This window comes from Danio rerio, chromosome 1 (genome assembly GCF_049306965.1).
Source record: "Danio rerio strain Tuebingen ecotype United States chromosome 1, GRCz12tu, whole genome shotgun sequence".
Lineage (NCBI taxonomy): Eukaryota > Metazoa > Chordata > Actinopteri > Cypriniformes > Danionidae > Danio > Danio rerio.
The window spans coordinates 38,107,420-38,129,136 of NC_133176.1; the positions used below are offsets into that span (position 1 = coordinate 38,107,420).

The following is a 21,717-nucleotide window of genomic DNA, read 5'->3' on the forward strand; positions in this document are numbered from 1 at the left end:
TACTGTACATTATCATATGTACACATTAAAGCAATGTGGGTTGGTGTCAAATAGATGTGGCTTTATTGTATTAAAAGTTTGGCTTTCTCTGTGAAACTGAATGAAATGCAAAAAGTGTTGCAACTGCTCTTCCCCTATTGTTTTACTCTCTGGTAATCATATAATATTCCTATTTAGTGCAGTTGTTGCATATTAAACATAATATGTGCAGTTTTAATACATATAAAATGTGCTTCTTAAAACCCACCACAGGGGTGCAGCAGTTTACCAGGGTTAAAAAAAAAAAAAAAAAGTCTCACTATCCTCTATTCAAACAGCTGTTAAGTCCTAAACTGGACACCATTACGGAGGTCAGTTCATGACACGCAGTTTAACCTTTAACCCACCTTTACCCTACTCTTGACGAACGAAATGAAAACAAATGCCATCTTTCCCCTTGGGTGTTGTCAGCGTTCGTTAAGTAATGATGAAACACCTTTCGTTTCTGTGGTGATTGCGCAGGTGCGTGGGTTCAATCAGGGAGCGTCTTCCTTTTCGTGACCTCCACATATTTGGATATTGGCACAAAGTATTTAATGATTGAGAAATGTTCTAGATTTTATCTGCGTGTCTGGTTGCATCATATGGAACACTTTTCTAATCGGTCCTCCTTTTGCAAATGTCCTCAATGATTAGTTTTCAGTCATCATTCATTTTCTTTTTGGCTTAGTCCCTTTATTAATCTCGGATTGCCACAGCGGAATGAACCGCCAACCATGTGTGTGTGTGTGTGTGTGTATGTATATATATATATAAATAATAAAATATAATTCATTCAGCAGAATGAGCCGCCAACTTAGAGCATATGTTTTACACATGCAGCCGATGCCTTTTCAGCTGCAACCCAGTACTGAGAAACACCCATACACACTCTTTCATACACACACATACACTACGACCAATTTAGTTTATCCAATTCCCCTATACTGCATGTCTTTTAGATTGTGGGTTAAACCAGCACCCATAGAAAACCCACACGAACACGAATAATATATAATAGAATATATAAAAACATTTTAAATAAACAATGGATTAACACAATTATTTTTGAATGAAAGAATATTTTAAAATATTAAAATATTTTAGCTTAAAATTGACTACATTCTTGTTGTTGAAAAAGTGAAATATTCGCTGTAAAAAAATGCTGGGTTCCAAACTGATTAAGTTAGCTTATCACATTTAAGTTGACTGAACATGCAACAATTAAGTTGTTCCAAAAGAAATCTGAAAAGAATAATGTTTCCACTCATTTTAAATAAGTAATTTGGACAAACAGCAGAAACAAGTATTTTTCAGTGTTTTTCAAAAAATACCTTTTCAGAATTTGTAGAAAGAATGTCTTATTATGTAGTAGTATAGTTAACAGTGTGTAGTAATCTTTGTTCAGGAACATACCTTTGCGTTTATTTGTCTGTGGTTGGTATGACCTTTTAATGTTGATCTAAGATCAGTTTCACAGGTTTACCTGCATGATTAATGACATTCCTGCTGGATTTCCTGCTTTGTAACTTCATGTACATGCAAATTCATTCATAGTGTATTTTGTAAATACAAATAAAAAATTGGTATTATTTACAGAATATAAATAACACAAAGTAACATCATTCTGCCAGTAGATAATTTTATTTGCTACAGTGCTCAGCATAATTGAGGACACCCTATTTTTAAAAATGAATATTTGTATCCATTTTTCAGTGAATATAGGCAATGTATTTTGGTGCATTTAAACAGATTTATTAAACAGATATATTTATTAAAAATATTTTAGTCACCAAACAAATTTTGATATTGAAAGATAATTCAATTGAATTTTCCATTTTTGTTGCTTCTTGATTTTACCTTTTTTAAATTTTGTATTTAATATTTTTCTGTAACATATAATCCATATAATATATAGTCATAATATCGTAAGTTATTTTGTTAGATTAGCTTCGGATTGGCTTCAGTACTGACTAATCTAATGTATATGCACAAATATAATATTGTAGCTTCCTATTAAAAATATTTAAAAGATAGATTTGTGATGGGTGTACTTATAAATGCTGAGCATTGGATATCTTTTTATGATTTTTTTTTTTTTTAGAGTTTATGCTTACAAATTTAAACAAATGAATGAGCAACAGCACCTGGATGCGCAATGAATCCAGCAAAATGACTGCCGCTTCAAAAAGCTAAAGTGATCAAAGGCCAGAGTCACACTTCCACAGCCACATGGATGAGAAGCGAATGAACACACTGAGTGTGTTTGTGTTAGTTGGAAATAGATCCTGCATGTCTCAATCAGTCATCTCCCTCTGATCTGAGAGGATGAGAAACACCTTATGAAAATATTGTTTATCTGACAGTAAAAACAGAAGTGAGGCTTGTTGTTCCCCTTTCCTCTGCCTCATAATCCAAACAAAAGAATCTCTGTCATAACACAACTGCTGAGCGCTCTTCAAAACACAGAGAGGGAGAGAGATTCAGCATGAATGTGTAAGGGTAAAAAGAGAGAGAATGGACAGGCAGGATGTTCCTATTTTAGTTGGCACAAGTTCTGCTCACTTGTCTTACTTTCTCTTTATTTTTTCCTACTTTTTATTGACTCACAATGTCATGTTTTAATTGGGTTTTTACATTTAAGAAGAATTTCATGCCATTAAACATCTGTTATTTTTAATGTTAGAAATCATATTCTGATGTACTTTACATGTCTATTCACTCAACTATGTATTAGTAGTATAAAAAAATCAAATGGTCTGAAAAAATACTAAATTGTTGGCTGAATACACAGAATAACCTGAAATAACAACCGAGACTTAGAGTAGACATTAGCCAAATTTTATTTTAAATAAAATAAATATGCGTGCACTGCACACACACATACATAACCCTGTCCTTTGCAATTTTCCTGCACTCTAACACTTTAACTCCACCAAGAAAAAAAAAAGTTTAGATTGCATTTCTAACTCCTAATGTCACTAGTTAACACACTCAATATGCATTTTTTTTCAACACATCACATAATTTCTAAAATATCATCCTTTACCAAATGGTATATGTCGGTTTAAAATAAAAAGAAAGAATTGAATATAAATAATCTTTATTTTTTGAAGTTTGCCATAAAATGTTTCAGTCTGGCCATTCTCCTCTGACCTCAGGCGTCATCAAGGCATTTGCCCCAACAGAACTGCCACTCACTGGACATGTTCTCTTTTTCAGACCATTCTATGTAAACCCCTAGGGATGGTTGTGCGTGAAAATCCCAGTAGATCAGCAGTTTCTGAAATACTCAGACCAGCCCGTCTGGCACTAACAACCATGACACGTTTAAAGTCACTTAAATCCCCTTTCTTCTCCATTCTGATGCTCGGTTTGAACTGCAGCAGATCGTCTTGATCATGTCTACATGCCTAAATTCATTAAGTTGCTGCCATTTGATTAGCTGATTAAAATTTTTTTGTTAACAATGGTTGGACAGCTGTACCTAATAAAGTGGCCAGTGAGTGTACTATGCTAATATTACATTGTAGGCAGTTCTTTGGGAGTGAGGGTGATTTTACTACAATTGAATTGTAAAGTGATTGTCATGCATGAAATTTAGGCTCATGAAAAAAAAATGGTTAAAAACTCAAGTTCCGGCTCAGAGCCTTTGAAGATATTGTCATGACTACAAAAGCTTGTGCACCAGTGATCAAAAAGCACTTTTACCTAAGTCACATAAAAAAAGTCAAATAAGACGAGCAGAAGCCAAACGCACGAGGTTTAGTGAAGCGGTTGCAGGTTTGAGCATGAATCAGATGTCCGTACAAATCTGCGGTGCAAAGCTACAGGTTTCACAACAGACCGCAGGGCATCAGGAGAGTGCCAAACGAATAAAAAAAGTGATTGCAGTATACTTGTACTGCAGGCTGCCAGACTCCACAAAGTCTCTGTCATGCTGTAGTCACAATTATACTGGTGCCATTACAGCAAAATTACACCCAGAGGTTCAAAGGCTAAACTGATAATTGTAAAGGTGTGCTTTTTATAACCACCCTATGAGTCACGCTTTGTTACGCACAATACTGCTGCATGAACCAACTTGAAGGTTTAATCTAGAGAGAGAGAGAGAGAGAGAGAGAGAGAGAGAGAGAGAGAGAGAGTAAATGTTTGGCAATGTTTGCATGGTGCCTCAAAGAATGTTTTTGAAGTTGAAGTAATATCATATTCTGAAGTTTTATGTCCTGTCAAAGGCCTTTAGATCCTAATTAAACACAATAGTCTGATATGCTAAAAATATGCTATTCATAATTGTTTCACATTTTAGCAATGTAGTGGCTTCTTTATATGAATATGTATGTTTTCAGTCATTTGAACATTCTGCCCAGTATAATCTGGATTACATTATCAGATTACAAATATACTTAGTGCTGTCGCCTCACAGCAAGAAGGTCGCTGGTTCGAACCTCGGCTCAGTTGGCGTTTATGTGTGGAGTTTGCATACTTACATGCACAAATAAATAAATAAATAAATAAATAAATAAATAAATAAATAAATAAATAAAGCAGTGTTTTAGCCTAAAAATAGAGAGATGTACAGCATATGTTATTTTAAAGTGATAGCTCTAAGACAGTCAATAATTAAGCTTTTTTATTTACGTTTTCATTTACATTTTTACTTGTTGATAATATTTTATTTTGTCATTTTATGTCTTAATTATTATAAATAAATAATAAATGAATGATTAAATAGGTGACAACTTGAAAGAACCACCCCTCTTCTGACAAAGTACAGAATTTGGCTCCTATATAAAATAATTTGTCCCATTTTTGACAGTATGCCATCATAAATTGTGATAATAACCAATACAAGAAGACTCTAAGTAGAATAACCAACAAATTAACCCATGAAAAAAGACTTTTATTATTTAAATGGACAAACTCTGAGGAAATGAGCTGGCCAGCTTGTTATTTGAATATAGACTACCATTTTTAATTTAAAACTGAGAGTTTTAAACTTAAGTTTAAAACAGATTGACAATTTTTTTTGTTTGTTTTTTATGATGGATGAAAATAAATTAGCATTTAAAATTAAGAATTTTTTTATATTTCTAAAATTCTAAATAAACATTTTTTCAACAAGAAATGGCTTGATGAGCACTTAGACAAAAATGTAGAAAGTATTTTTGTTGCATCAAAAGGTGTGGTAATCATAGCCATCCGACAAACTAATCCAGCACAAATTAGTTTGTAAAATGTCACTAAAAGGCAGTATTTGAACCTTATAATTTGAGGCGAATAACTACAAAAAGGCCCACTTTTTAATAAAAAAGAACCACCCCTTTTAATAGGCTGGCTATTTGCCTGCCTATTTGTTTTTCCTACTATGGAAGTCAATATTTACAGGTTTTGAGCATTCTTCAAAATACATTTGTTTTGGGTCCCTTTAACAGAAATGGATTTGGATTTCAATAATGCATTAGTAAAATGTGGAACTATAAATACTGTACATGTATTGTTCAAATATTATTAGTCGATGTTAGTAAATACATTAACTAATGAAGTCTTATTGTAAAGTGTGAGTGAATAATTTAACTCATTACTACAGGTTAATGATCACATTGTCATGCAGGCAAACTTTTTTGTTTGTTTGTTTGTTTGTTTGTTTGTTTGTTTGTTTGTTTGTTTGTTTGTTTGTTTTTTAATGGGAGTTCAAACGTTCATTTTAATTAGATTTTTTTATTATTATTTGATTAATATTAACCAATTTTGGAAAACTTCAAAAAATATATAATGTTTTTCATAATGTTAATATAATAGAATGTAATTAATTTATTTAAAGAATGTTTTGTCATGTTTTTAAAACAATGATTCTATTTAAATCTAAGTTAAAATCAAGATTTCACAATAAAAAATAATCCAATAAATAATTCAAAAGTAGTCTTTACTTAAAATTGGTAATCAAGATTACAGTACTGAATACAATTGTAAAAAGACTCTTGTAATTAGTAAGAAACTAACATTTTGCAAGCACTGTGAATGAGAATAAACCAATGTAAATTACTGTGTACCCATTAATTCACCAAAATGTAAAATAGCCATATTTCCCCAATAAACTAGGTTGAAAATGTGTACAATACCTTACAGTGAGCCACAATGAAATGACACAATGAATTCTTAACTGTTGTGTCACAAAATAACTATAGGCTATATATATATTTTTGTCTATGGCATTCAGCAAACCCTGTAAATGACGGCTAAAAACCACACTGTAAAATGTAGGATGAAACCATTTATGGCCAGTAACAGAATTCTGTGACATAATGTTCCAGAGACGGTTAACCGCCGAACAGCTAAACAAATGCAGTCACGTAATCATTTATTTCCCATTTACTCCCATTACAGGCAGCTCTGAGACTGCATTTCTAATACAACTAATTGACCATCGGGGAGGGGAGTTCTGGTAAATATCTGGTAACTCCTCTTCGTGTCAGGAATGAGATTGAGAAGTCAAATTTGTTGGATGAAGCCATGGTTATATACCCTTTTTAGGACCTGGAGAGATTTTTGGAAAACCGCAAGTGTAATGATCCACAAATGGTCACGACAAGGTGAGGAAATGAGGGAGGCCGTTGTGTCTGGTTAGGATGATGGACAGCTGGGTTTTCTTCTCTTTTTTTTGTCTTTTTTTCTTCCCCAGTTTCCTCATTGAGTCATCAGTATTCTCACGGAAGTGAGGGAATCCCTATGAACTTGCCCAGGACAGAAGGTGTTTGTCTACACTCTCAGAAAAAAGGTACACTGTGGTACAAATAATTTTCCATTAATAATAATTGGAACAATTTTGTGCCTTCGTAAAGGTTGTACCTTATATGGTACAGAAAAGACCACTTATGATACTGTTCTGTACCTTTTATGGTACAACTGAAATGAAGGTACACTATTGTTCTCATAATAAGTGTTGGACAACTGCATCTTTATTACAATGTCTATGAAAATAAATATGACTGGAAAGGCAACGTGATTTTATGAATAATTTCCAAATTAAAACATAAATCATCCTTTAAAACATGTTTAAAGAAACTCATAAACATTCTATTGGATGTTGGACGTTCTGGTAAAACAAAACTATAGGTATTGTAGACTAAACATTTAAGGCAGTTTTATAAAACCGTCGGTAAGAATTTTCTGATAAATATATATTCATTATTGATATCTGCACCTTTTGGCGTTTGCTTTCAACTACGCACGTGAGCTTGCAAAAGTCCTGCCTGTGCAAAGTGTTCATGCAGACAGTATGTTAGAGTATTGTAAATCTAATCAAACTTTGTGCAAATCTCGTTACAATACTTTTGCATAATTATATTTCTTTTTTTAAATTAAGTCAACTAATTAACTTTTAAGTGATTACAAAGGTATTGTGTGAAAACTGGAGAACAAAATAAAATGTTAAGCAAAAATAGATGATTTATGTTAAATATTTTTTATTCTTTATTGTAAACGGCAAAGGTGCATCTACACAAAAATAATTTTTATTATTTTTATATTTTATTATTTACACATTTTGGATAAAGCAAAATGCATTTAAATAGTTCTTATAAACACATTTGACAATGTTAAGGTACAAAGTGTCTTGTCTCTGTAGTGGTACCTTCATATGTGTATCTTTGATGAAGATACAATATTGTATCTGCAGGTTTAAAACCAAAGGAACATTTTGGTTTTCCATGGTACAAATCATGTCTTTAAAAGGTACAAACTGCAATGGTACAAATCTGTTCCATAAAAAGGTATCGTTCCAGTGACAAGGGTTCGTACCTTCTTTGGTACAACATTGTACTATTTTTTCTGAGAGTGTACAGAACGATGCCCCAGATCCCTGCCTGCTTTGCTAAGAGTGTGTGTTTTGTCTTCGTTGACTCATTTGCCTCCACCAAACACACTGCCCTTTCCAGATTAGCCAGTTATTCCATGCCGTTTGAAGTTAACGATTTACACATTTGTTACATTTATGGCATCCAAAAACGTATTTTGGTTAATATTCTGGTTACACTTTACAATAAGATTGTATTAGTTAATGGTAATGTATTTACTAATATCAACAAACAATGAACAATACATTTAATACAGTATTTTCTTAAACTACAGTTGTTCATTGTTTGTGTTTACTAATGTTATTTAGCTTGAATTGGATTTGAATAATTTATTAATAAATGTTCTTCTATGATTAATAAATGCTGTAAAAGTATTATTCATTCTTAGTTCATGTTAAAATACATTAACTAACATTAATTAGCATTGTAAAGTGTGACCAATATTTCTTTTAAATAAATAAACAACATTTTAATAAACATTTTGGAAGCATTAGTCCCTTTTTTGACCATCTGTTAACTTTAGGTAGCTTTTCAACTGCATGTCAGCTAGCTATTAGAATTCATTATATTTCTGCTAGCGTATCTGCTCTGCTGTTTCGACTGAACCTTCATAGACATTTACTTAGCAATGACAAGTCACTTTACATAAACATATAAACCTATTTAACTAACCCCAACATAACAGTCTACTGTAAGTTGAAAAAAGTACTGAAAACTCCTACTTATGAACAAGTACTGTTACATTGCTAAAATAATCTTCAATTGCAAGTAAATATGCTGGTGTAAAAAGTACTTGGCTGAACACTACATGAGCCCTTGATATTTTTAGCCGGTGATATTTATAGTTTTTCTCAGTGGTTTTGGTGCATTTCTCACAACACTATTTAGATTTGCACAACAGTTAATGCATTTCTCAAAACAATTAGTACAAACTGCAAAACCTAGTTGAGAACCTGCCACTGCGTGTCACTTGCTCAAAATGGAGAGCTCATTCCTCAAAAGCAAGTATTGATGTCAATCAAAGTGTCAGTATCATCAAGATGAAAAGGCTTGACACCACTGTTTATGAACACGATAGTCCAATGACTGTCGTGTTTTCAGTATGAAAATTTACTCATTCCATTGCAAAAAAAAAAAAAAAGTCAAATTTTGGTGACACTTCCTGCAAATGTTCAAGAGTCAACACAACACTATACTATTTGCACAGCCATTTTACAGTTTTTCTCAGTCACTTTGGTGCATTTCTCACAACACTATTTACATTTGCACAACAGGTAATGCATTTCGCAAAACAATTAGTCATTTGTGCACATCCTAGTAGCAGTTTCTCATTCCTTCCAACAAATTGCAAATACTTTCGGACATGCATCAATTGCTTTCATACAATTGTCTGCTGTTTTATAACATTATCATTTGCTTATGTCATGTCAGTCAAAATGAACTAAACTCGTGAATGCTGAATAGTCATTCCATATAAAACTAACAGTCCTCATTTCATTACTTGAGTAATTACATACAAAAATGTTGAACTAGTTGTCAAAATCTGTCAAGCAAATTTTATTAAAAAAATGTAAATCTTTATTTTCCTGAAAATGTCTTCAAAATTGAACAGTTTCATATAAATGATTTACAGACATGTGTATGTTGTAGGTTCAGTTTCAATATGTTCTGCAATATTCTTTACAGTAGTGCACAGCTCTACCAAAGGGAGTTTATTAAGGGAGTTTTGTTGTAAATAACGGTGTATTTATTCTTCTGCACAATGCTGTGAATAAATTAGGATTGTAAAGAGCAAATGCAGTAAAAATGTGAAACATACATATTCAGTGTCTTGTACTCAGATACCTCACAAAATGCAATTATGTCTAATTTACTGTAGTTTTCAAATGGCTATGCAAATAGTATATAGTGCTGTATTGAGCATTTTCAGGAAGTGTCTAAAAAATCTGACTTTTTTGCATTGAAAGATTGTACAGCGTAAACTGTCATTATGAAAACACAACAAAGCCATTTGACTATCTTATTCATAAACAGTGGTGTCAGGACTTTTCATCTTGATGTCACTGACACTTTGATTGACATCAATACTTGCTTTTGAGGAATGAGCTATCCATGTTGAGCAAGTGACATGCTTTTGCAGGTTATCAACTAGGTTTTGCAGCTTGTACTAATTGTTTTGAGAAATGCATTAACTGTTGTGCAGAAATGCACTAGTGTTGTGAGAAATGCACCAAAGCGACTGAGAAAAACTGTTAAACTACAGTTAAGTCAGACATCACTGCATTTAGTGAGATATCTGAGAGCAAGACACTGAATATGTATGTTTCACATTTTTACTGCATTTGCTCTTTCCAATTCTGATTTATTCACAGCACTGTACAAAAGAATAAATACACTCTTATTTACAACAAACATAAACTTCCTTGGGTAGAGCTGTGCACTACTGTAAACAATATTGCAGAACATATTGGAACTGAATCTACAACATACAGAGGTCTGTAAATCATTAGTCAAATTGTTCAATTTTGAAGACATTTTCAGAAAAATAAAGATTTACATTTTTTTAATACATTTTCTTGACAGATTTTGACTACAAGTTCCACATTTCTGTATGTAATTACTCAAGTAATGAAATGAGGACTATTAGTTTTATATGGAATGACTATTCAGCATTCACAAGTTTAGTTAATTTTGACTGATATGACGTAAGCAAATGATAATGTTATAAAACAGCAGAGAGTTGTATCAAAGCAGTTGAAGCATGTCCAAAAGCATTTACAATTTACTGGAAGGAATGAGAAATTGCTACTTTGATGTGCACAAATGACTAATTGTTTAGAGAGATGCATGAACTGTTGTGCAAATGTAAACAGTGTTGTGAGAAATGCGCCAAAGTGACTGAGAAAAACTTTTTAAAAAATTGTAAGCTTAGTAATAAATTGTCATTTTTTTTATTTATTTAATTTAAGTATCCATGCAAATAACTTACAGAATATTGCATTATTCTATTTAATTAATAATATTATTATTATTACCTGCAACATTTCTTACAAATAGTGCAGTTAATTGCAACATATATAAATGTGAAGAAGATTAAAAAAAGTTTACATTACATTTTACATATTGTTCTTGTGGTGGCTAATAACAATAATTATTCTAAACAGAGTACTGGTGGAGAAAATGTACATAAACTTGGTATTTTATTTTATCTAAAAGCATCATTTGGGGTGTGAGGTTAAGTGTTATAATGGTGTTATAAACAGATGACTGAATCCCAGAAAAAAAAGTATATTTAACATAATACAATTTCATAACATCCTTTCTACTGGATCTCTGATATATGCAACTGTGGTGAACTTTATCAATTGCTGCATTCATTCTAAAGTTTCTTTCTGTCCTGCAAAGACATTTTTATGAGAGAATTAATTTTGCTCACATTTGTCGCTTGCGGTGGACTGTTACTTTTGAGCCCTCCAGTGAATCTTAAAATCCAGTACAACATGTAGCTATCGTTTACCGTGAGGCATAATGCCCATGCATGTGGACAGATATGGCTGAAGATATGTCAGATATGCCAGTTCAGCTGTGATGGCCCATACAGACATTCTAGGATGTCTGGGAATCGTGACATTTAGCCTGATTAAACCAGTGCTCCTGATGGAAGTGATTGAGAAACATCTGCACACTTTCTTCAGTGGTATGAGCTAAAAAGCTTCAGAAAGCTTCCCACTCAGGTCAGTGAGTCAGTGTGTGTGTGCGTGCATGTGTGTATATGTGTGTGAGGGTGGGAGGTAAAGGTTCAGGGGTCGGTAGCTAAATTCTGTTTGGTGTTTTTTATGCTATTGTGTCAAAGCTCCCTAATGTAACATTAGAAAAGGGAGTTGAGAATGCTGTTTTCCATCAACACTGAAGAGAATGTGAACAGTGAAAACAGCACAGCTGTGTGCAAAGGGGAGCGAAAGAGATTTGGAGAAATGCGCAGCCGTCTGATCCATCAAGTAGACAAGCAGACTAGGGGCAAATTCCAAATGCAAGTGAACATCCCTTAACATTACAGAGTTGCTTCAACTCAAATGTTGGGAACTCTTTATTGGGCAAGAAACCATACATGCTAACTTCATTGACATTGATTACAATATGTACATTTTTATTGCTACTTTTTGTCAAGTCATAAATGTTTAACGGTCCGATAATAACCCCCAATAACACTCCAGGGTTTTTCCAGTGAATACTCAGCGCTCTATGAGAGTTAAAAAATCTATGAAGTTATAAAATTGTATAAAAAATTCAACCCAGTCTGTGCATAATTTCCCCAAATTTGAGTTGAAATAATACCCAGAGTTTTATTGGATGTCTCCCCTATTCTTTTGAATTGAGTATTTGAAAGGGTGTAGGGCATCACTCTAAAACCAAACAGAGATATTAATTAAATAAAAAATGATTGGGTTCATTTCATTGAGATATTTAAAAAGTAGGGGTGGGAATCACAGGTTAATTGAGGATTTGATATTATCACAATATTTTGCCCCTGGTATTGATCACGATAATAACGATATCAGTGATTCTATGATATATCAGAAGAAAATCATCCATGATATATCACAATGCTTGTATAGATCATTTCAATGTGATAATGTCATTGGCGCATGAACATTTCCTGCTTGTTATTATACTATTTCATAACTGTAACAAGAGGCAATTCAATTATATCTTCAAGTTAAAACAGCTATCATAACATTATTTATCAATATGTGGACATTTTGGATTCTCAGAAGTTATGAAAATTAAAATGTAAAACAGAAAATACATTAGGACAATTGTTATTGTTTATATTCCTCAAAATTGTCTTTATGAATAAAAAAATGCATCAAAAAAAAGTTATAAGACGCATTTCTTTTATTAACAGCACATTTCACAGAATTGAAACACTGTAACAAAGCACACGCCTATCAAATAAGCTTAAAGATGCTGATGTGCAGAGAGCAGTGACTGAAATGTGCACATCTCTAAATTAGTCATAGCAGCAGCAGCTCAACTTCCCTGCAGGCACAGGACGTCAACAGGACGTCATACTGACGTTGTATCGCAACGTTGTGGGGATGTTGGATTTTGTTTGGAAATTAAAATCGGGTCGATGTCAGAACCCAACATCAGGCCGACGTCAATGCCTAATGCTCAACCTAAATCAACCAAATATAAACGCCTAATCATGTTACACCTTGACGTTGTGTGGAGGATACCACTATAACGTCTATCAAACGTTGGATTTTGGTCACTTTTTGGTCACTTTTCGGTCCAAAACCTAAAATCAACCAAATATCAACGTAATTTGACGTCATTAATGGACGTCAAAAAAAAAAAACAAAAAAAAAACATTGTCCTTAGATGCTGGCAAGTCATTAAATTTTGGTCACCTGATGTCATGACCTAAATCTAACCTAATATTAACCTCTTATGACGCTGTATGCCTGCGGGATTTGTGGAATATACATATTAAGAAAAAACTGTCAAAATAGCAATTTTTTGCTTTCTAGTTATCTGCAAACTTAAGACACTTATTACAACTTGGCCAACTCATTTGATGTATTTTAGGCTTAGCCCTGGTTTATTTTTTAATGCAAAATCCTGCATTCCTACTAAATTAATACATTTGCTTCAAGAACAGAAACTGACCAGAATGCTCAGAAAGGTGAGCACAGACTCCTCTGAGCACATATAATGTCTCCAGCAAAAAGGATATTCTAGCTATTTTTTTTTTCTGTCTAATATCTTCAGCCAAAGTTTTCATAATAGCATCTACAAGACTTCCCCAAGGTCTGCATTGGTTAAGTAAATGCAAGGCCCTTCAAATTATATGTCTTGTTGATATCTTTATCTAATTCATTTTGGCAGAATGGAATAGTTTGAGCACAAATTCCTGTATAAAGTCACAAAGCACTGACTGCAGGCACTTGCGAGTAACCTAGCGAACTAAAAGCAGGTCTGTTAGGGAGAAACTAGCGGAAGATTGGAGAGAGCTGTATGTCTGAAACACACAAATACCTGGTCCAGCCTGAACAGAAGGTATTCATTTGCCTGATTTTCAGGATTTTCACCTTTGCATTGGCATTGCAGTGTAAATATCGATGCTTGGCAACAGATCAGAATACTGATAATGTATTGTGGCTGGAAATATCACAATATATTGGCATATCGATATTTTGCCCCACCCCTATTGAAAAGTTTGTTGTACCTAATAAAAATCAGCTACGTAAACTTGAAGTTTTATTACATTAAAATTAACCTAACCAGTCCACTGTACAAAATGCTGGGTTCCACACAACTCCTTCATCTTTTCCCAACTTAAATCTGTTCATTTTAATTATTAATTTCTACAAATTTAAGTGGATTGTACAAAAAACATATGAATTGTGTTGCTTTAACTCATTTTAACAAGCAGCAAAAGTAATTTTTTGAGCATGAAAGAAGATTTCTAGTTCCCAGCATGCTTTACATCAGACATTAAGTGTTGAAATGAAGTGTTATTCTGAGAGTTGTTTTGAAATGAAGTTATTATAATGTGTTTTAGTACATTAACATCATAATTACTGTTACTGTTGTAGTGAAGAAAAATTACTGAAAATGCTTGATCTTTTCTGCATGATCCACAGGTAAAATTAGGCAAGCTATTGTAAAAAAAAAAAGAGAGAGATTTTGTTATATTTACACAAACCCATTAATGACATTTAAAGATTTGTGTTAATGTGATTTTTGTGCAAACAAACACAAAACAGTGTATTCAATATTTCAAATAATTATAATTAACATAATCTGTCGCCCCACTCATGACACACACACAAAAGTTTGGTAACACTTTATGTCTAACATAGGCTCATTTTGAAAACGTAGCCCAAAATACATTTCTGGAGATCGTGAATAATGTAGCCAGAGGAACGTATGACTGCATTTCCTCTCTAAAACGAATGCTACGGGGTGGTATAATGCCGTTCCTTTTCCCATTTACCAGCTGACTGCTTACCTTACGTTTGGATGGCTTTCCCGCTGTTACCAGTTTGTCAGTTAGCTCGACATGTTCATTAGGTGAACTTGAGACACAGAGCAGAGTTGACTTTGTCTATGGGGTTCGAGTCTGGCAAAGAACAGTTCCAGAAAGCAGGTAAGACAAAAACAAAAATAAAATAAACAAATAAATAGGGTGAAATGTGGTAAAATCCAAAAATGTGGTAAAAAAAAAAATTCAAGTGAGAACTTTTCTTTTTCTGGATTGTTTTTTAAACTAGGTTGGGTTTAGGAAAGTGGATGAATCTGGTAAGTCTGTGCTATTGAAAACACTATCTGTTGGGTTTAGGGATGGAGGATGGGTCAGTCAATGACTCACTTAGTCAGACAATCGACAGTGGTCTCTGGTGGATTCACTTGAGAACATCAAGCACGATTGACACTCGCGAGAGAAATTTGATATCTGAAAAGGTGTAAACAGAAGCCTTTTTTCTCTAAATTAAAAACTGCGGAAAAACGAACCTCCTGGGATGTATTTCGCAGTCTCCAGAAATGTATATAATAAGCTTTAGTTGTTTGTCAAAATTCTCGCTATTAACAAATATTAATTAGCATGATAAATTACTAATTATTTGCTTACTGATGAGTTTAGGCTTTTGGTATGAATAGGGATGTGGAATAAGATGATACTTTATGATAATAAAAGTTCATATCTTAATAAAAGGCAGGTAATAACTAGTGGTTGATAGCCTGAATTGACTTTAAAGTGTTACCAAAAGTTCTACTAAAAAATGTCTTTGTTTATTGGAATGATTTATCATGTTTTACAAAGCATTGAATATTCCTTTGCCTTCATAAAGAGATCCACATGTTTACTTCATTTGGAATGTCCCTACAAATGGCATCCCACTCCCCAAGTGTGAATTTGTGATGTGTGTGCGCATAAGTGCTCATCCACGTGTTTATCGTGTGTGTGTGCGTGTGCATTAAAAATGAGAGCTTCCAAGAGCATGAGAAAATGTGAGCGGTCAGTTCATATTAGGAAACCCCCTGGAGAAGAGTGAGGGGGAAGAGAAAGTCGCTCTGAAAGTTAAGGAATGACTGTCCGCCTGCGCACCAATTGCCTCGCCACCTCCGAGACATATATGCATACCATAAACTAACAGAAAAGATATGTCCTGGGACTTTGAAAGTCAAACAGGGCTTTATTACATCTCCACCACCCACATATGACCAGATTGCTGGAGTTCCGGTTGGGTTAAAAGTACATTAGAATATAAATATATATAGTAAATGGAAAACACATTGTTTATGTTCATTCAAACTGCTGTCACAACTTGACTGGTTTGGTGTTAAATTCAGCTTCAACTTCATATTTTCCTAAACTCATTCACTCTCAGAAGGTCTTCATTTAGGAATAAAATGTTTTAGAAATGTAAAATTATATTTTTAATCTTATTTGAACATCTGTATCATTTCATTATAATATGTACTTATGCCATAATAGCTGTTCATGAATTTCTTAGGCTATGGGTTTTTCATTTTTATTTCATATTTGAAGTGATATATAATCTAATAAAATCATATATTTTGTTCATTTCTAGCATTTTTTCAATGAATACCTTTTCTTTTGTTGTGACCGAAAATCAATACCCCACCAAATATTGATTTCTCCTACATTTCATCCGGCACTGGCATACAGCATGTGGGCCAAACATGGCCCAGAGGTGGCACTGTCTTTAAGGTGGCACTTAAGATTTAGGCCAGATGTAAAATGTAGTATTTGGCCCAGATGATAAAAACTGATATGTGGGCCATGTAAGTTTGGCCTGTCTTGACCCACATTTAAAATACCAGTCAGGTTGCTTTGAGAAAAAGCATGACCATAGTGTGCCTAAAGTGCAATGCTTCATGGGTTAATCAATTTCATTGCAATCGTAACACACCAATCTATGTGGTCCAGTTCAGGCCCAATCATGAGTTACTAACTTGGCTGAGACTTGACATAAATATGCTCCATGTTTGGCCCTTGTCTGGAAACCAGGCTTGCTCCAGTCATGTACCGTAATACACTGTGGCAGGTGGGCCAAGCAAAACCTGATTGTGTAGGCCAGAGCTGCTCCAATTTTGCTGTGTGGGTATATACATTTCCAGCAAGGAAATTTTCACAGTATGCCTGATAATATTAATAATTTCTGAAAATATTTTTTCTTCTAAAGAAAGTCTTATTGGTTTTATTTTGGCTTGAATAAAAGCATCTTTTGTTTTTTTATATCCATTTTAAGGTCAATATTATTAGCCCCTTTAATCTATATTTTTTCAATAGTCAACAGAACAAATCATTATCAAATCAGCCTAATTATCCTAATCATCATGGCCAAATTTAAATCAGTTATTAGAAATGAGTTATGAATACTTTTATGTTTAGAAATGTGTTAGAAAAAAGTCTTCTCTCCATTAAACAGTAATAGAGGGAAAAAAAGAGGGGGATAATATTTCTGACTTCAAATATATATATATATATATATATATATATATATATATATATATATATATATATATATATATATATATATATATATATATATATATAGTTTTAAATGTATATTGTGTTGTGTAAAAATGTATAGAAATATGTTTGAATACAAGTCATTGTGCAAAACAAAATTTCTATTTTTAATTGAAAAGACACTTCACAGCATAAAAAATAGTGTTTTTTTTTTTAAACACATAACTATAAATTATAAATTCAGTGTTCAAGTTCAAGTTTCTTAGTTACAGTATATCAAACAAATTTAACTCATTACACAGTGATGATTCTTTTATAATTGTTTGCCTATAGAAAGTTCAAAAATTTATAAAATTACATTAAATAGTAAAATCTTTAATAAAACAGACTTTTGAAGGATGGAGAAATAATTCTAAAAATTTAGTTTTGCCACCACTACATGACAAAATGACTTTTTAAAATGTATACAATTTTAAAATGGGTATTTTAAATTGCAATACTACAGTGTATCATAAAATGAACTGTTTCCCATGTTTATTCACACCTCACATTATTATCTCTTTCATCTTAATCTACACTCAACAGTAATTTACTTTTGAATTGCACACACCCACATAGACAACTAGCAGATTCTTTTAAATACAAGCTCCACCTGGTCTGTTTCATCTGAGGTTGAAAAATCTGAAGGATCTTCTCTACTGCCCTGTGGCAGATTCACTGACATCAACCAGTGTCCATCTAATAACAAGACACATCTAACCTGTTTCTCCGAGGCCAGAGACACCTGCAGCGTTTGTTTTCTGTAAACAAATGAAAAGGGAAAACACAGAGAACATGACTGTGACTTTACACAAATACTTAAAACTTTTATAGAAATCAATATCTTTCTCCTTAGCGCTGTGTGGAGTGTCTTTATAAACCACATTTTCAAGTGTGTTCGTTTCTGTGTGTATATACTTGTATGTTATGTGTGTGTTGCCTAGTATTTATCACATTGTGGCGATCATATATCTCTAAAAGTATAGTAATGCCAGTTATTTTTTACCTTTAAGGGCCTTGAAACACCTCGTGTCTCAGCAGAGTGTTTTTGCACCTCTAATTTGAAAAGTCAGTAAAGTGGGTCAGTCCTTTGTTTTGGTGGTAGTGTTGCGGGGGCAAAAGAGGGAAACGTTTGCGTGAAAAGTGGAGTTTCAGGACATGCACATGCTGATTTTGACAGAGGCAACACAAATATAGACGTAGGGGAGAAAGACAGTGACTACGTTTAAATCAATCAAAGTATTTGCCTTAATCTGAATAAGACATTAATATGATTTAGGTGTTGTTTATATGAGTTGATTTTTGAATGTTCCTTTCATGATCCTGTTTTACATGTTATAGCACATAATTCGATTAACATCATTGTGTCACCAGGCTGTCAACATTTCCTCCAGAGTTTCATGTAATTTTAGGTGTTTCATTCTTGATTTGTCAACTTAAACTGCAGTTTGGCACTTTCACTTTCATTCAGGAACATTTTATGCATGCTGAATGGGAGAAAAAAAAATCAAAATTTCTCAGTAGATGTAGAGACTCGGTAGGTGCAGAGAAAAGCATCAAACCGCCATGTGTGTATCTTATCATAAAATGCGGCAAAAATCATATGCAGCAAAAATCCTACATGGCCGTAATAGCTTGATTAAGGTATTTACATGTTTACATTCAGAGAACAGCATTTACAGCGGATGTTTCAGTCTATAATATTGTAGTGATATTACTGTAAACTTAACTAAATAAGTTTGTCTAAGGTATGTCTTTAAAAACTGAAGGAGTACTGCTGATGGTATTAACTAACTTTGACATCTGAATAACATAAACAAACAACACTGATCACAAATTTACCAAATCTGTAGAGACAGGACCATCTTTTTTTAAAAGAAGATGAGTGGCAAATCCGGATTTCACCATTTCCAGATATGCAAAACTCTTGGGTAAAAAATGTTCCTTACAAACATATTTTTGTCGCATGTTAGCAGACCACTATAATCCACAAATGTGAGACGTGTGAGTTGCAAGCTGTGCTCTCATCGCAGGAAAAATGTGAATGAGGGAAAATTGTGAACCAAGTCTATCTCATGAATTAATGATGAAAACTCATAGTCGTCACGTTGTACCCACCAGTACAAACAGCCAATCTCTATGCTGGAATTTACACAATGATCTCATTGTTGTGATGAAGCTTAAAAATTTATTTTCAAACCGGAAGAGCGAATTTGCTAAAACAACGCAAAAACAACCAATTTTACTTTTTTTTGTGAAATATAAGTGTTCTAATAGTGTTTTTAGCAACATGGGACAGATATTTGACTGACAACATCTCAAAAAATGTTTTGGCGTTTCGTGACGCCTTAAGAAAGGTGAAAGAACATCGGTGTGATGTCAAATTATAAATCCCCACAATTTAGAAACATTAATAAAACATGCTACAAATCCTTACAATGCGAACAAATTAAGAAAATGTGCTGTGGTTTCTCATAACATGAAATGGTGGCTCAGTGGTTAGCACAGTCGCCTCACAGCAATAAGGTCCCAGCTGGGCTAGTTGTCATTTCTATGTGGAGTTTGCATGTTCTTCTCGTGTTGGCATGGGTCTCCTCTGCACTGCTCCAGTTGCCCTTACAGTCCAAAGACGTGCGGTATAGGTGAATTGAATAAACTATACTGTCCATAGTGTAGGTGTGGGAGTAAGTGTGTATGGATGTTTCCCAATACTGGGTTGTGGCTGGACGGAAGTTCGTTATGTAATACATATGTTGAAATAGTTGCCGATTCCACTGTAGCGACCTCTAAAATATAAACTAAGCTGAAGGAAAGTCATTGAATAACCACAACGTAAATATCCGGGTTTGTCACATTTTTGGGTCCCTGTATTTTTTTCATCCCCATGGGTAAAACTGCTCATACATCATGACAAATGAAGTATTTTGGAAATGTAAAAGTGCAGAATGTTTTCAGTGAGGATTGGGTTTAGGGATAGGCTTGGGGTACGAGAAAAAATTATACAGCATGTACAGTACAGTATAAAAACCATTATGTCCATGGGAAATTGTGTGTTTTATAGCAGGTGTGTGTCGCTAGCCAACAGTGATGGCGCTCATCTTACATAGAGAGTGAATGAAAACATTATGAGAACCCATTAGCTTCAATTATCTGTTGTCATAGAGGCTTGGGTTGCTGCCAATGATCATACGGATTATCCATTAATAGAGCTCAGCTATTCACCATAATAAACCTTTTTGTTTTTTAAAGCAAGAAGGATGGACTGAGTGAACTTCTGCTGTGCTTTTATGAGTCTGGTCAAGTATGACACATCTTGACAAGTTTATTCTTATTTGCGTGACATTTGCTTGCCATTTGCTTGTCTATTGTGCATGATTGTGCATTTTAGATTGTGTGTCATTCCACCCTTTTTCAAAGCACCTTAATACCTTAAGACAGCTCATTGACACTTTACTGTCTACATGGGTGGGGGATGTGACCAAAAATAATCATATCGTGAATTATTCGTCATGTTTGTAAAACTATTTTGCAATATACAGTGAGAAGCAAGAACACGCAGGCCCTGATAGCCAAATAAACTACGTGTATTAAAGACAAGTAAACAATTGGAACAATGAAGCATATAGCAAGCAGTAGAACAAACAAATAGAACAATTAAACAGAACAGGACAAACTGTTTTCAGTTTTTAAGTAAATCCATTTAGCAGTATTCAAACCCTATGTTCTACAGAATTTGAATATTTATATTTATGGTACATTTATTCATTTAGTCGACTCGTTAATCCAAAGTGACTTACAAATGAGGATAAAAGAATCAATCAAATAACCACAGAGCAGCAATTTATAGAGGCTATTATAAGTTTAAGTTAGATAAGCAGTCATATATAAAATATTGAACACATTTATTATTTTTTAACAAATTTAGGAGTTTATGTAAATTATATTTTGAACACATTTAGATAAATGTCAAATTTAACTCTAAAATTGTAGAGCTTTTCACCTGTGACAGGTCGTCTCATTTCTTCAAGAATTAATTTTTTTAGGAACTCAGGAACAAAACAATATTTTAAGATAGTCTTGGAAACTTATTGATTTTTACTGAGTGATAACAATTCCAAGATGACAAATGTGTCTGAAGCAGTCAAAAGTGGCACCTACATAATCATATTTATCGAATAAATACTAACAAAAAATATTATTGATCGATTGACTGATGATGAACACTCCATGAAAGGAATGACCAGAGATATAAAGCTACACTGTGAGTTTTTTAAAGGTTTAGCTTAAATGTGCACT

At 33.5% G+C, this 21,717-nt stretch overlaps 1 long non-coding RNA gene across 1 annotated transcript in view; it reads right to left on the minus strand.

Annotated features, from left to right (window-relative positions):
• The window catches only part of LOC141386116 (uncharacterized), a 207,664-nt gene that overhangs the window by 7,594 nt on the left and 178,353 nt on the right, over positions 1-21,717 (minus strand). The window lies entirely within an intron of this gene.